The sequence below is a fragment of the Antrostomus carolinensis genome, unplaced genomic scaffold (assembly GCF_000700745.2).
Source record: "Antrostomus carolinensis isolate BGI_N321 unplaced genomic scaffold, ASM70074v2 scaffold7537, whole genome shotgun sequence".
Lineage (NCBI taxonomy): Eukaryota > Metazoa > Chordata > Aves > Caprimulgiformes > Caprimulgidae > Antrostomus > Antrostomus carolinensis.
The window spans coordinates 6,843-7,720 of NW_010327970.1; positions in this window are offsets into that span (position 1 = coordinate 6,843).

Here is an 878-nt window from a genome sequence, read left to right on the forward strand (position 1 = left end):
GGGACAGGCCGGGCATCGGTCGGAGGGTGGTGAGTGACTGCCCTGGGCATCACTCATCTGTATATTCTGTTATCACTGCTGTTACCATTCTCATTTTATTCTCATTAGTAAATAGTTTTTAACCTCAACCCATGAGTTTCCTTCCCCTTTTCCTTCCAATTCTCTCCCCTACTCCCTGGGTGTGGGATGGGGAAGATGACAGAGCAGGTTGTGTTTGGCTGCAAGCAAAAAGGGTGAATCCACCCAACCAACCCACCACACTGTCCAAGGCTTGAATCTCCCTCAGCAAAGGTGTTGATGTTTTACAAGCAGAACAATATTGCTAAATATTGCTAAATACTAAAATAAATCCAGCTTTCAGTCTCAGTTTCTCTGTAGACAACCTGGCTTAACCTCGCTGATATCTTTAGATTCACACAACAGCTGATGGTATTAAAAGAGTCTCGGAAGCAGCGATGATTTCAACATCAATGAAAGAAAGAAAATGAAATAAATCTCCCCGAGAGTGTCCCAGTTTCACCAGTCAATAACTGGGAATAGTGAAGGAAATCCCAAGCTCCTGGCATGATGCAGCTGCTCTACTTTGCAGACCAGTTTGTTTAATTAGGCTGAAATCTCACTGCCAGTGGAGCCCACCCTGCTGGTAAAACCCACAGCAGGTGCAACCCAGTAAAGAAACTGGTTTGCACGGCAATTCCCCGACGCCCCAGTAAGCAGGGAACGAACACGAGTCGCTACAAGATGCCAAACCGCGGTGTTTGCTCTCGATCACGCAGCTGCACGACAGCCCATGGCAGCTTCTATCTAGAAGGGAATAGTTATAAATCATTTTGGGAAGAGAAACACTGAGTGGGAGGTTGAATTTTCTACTAAATTCT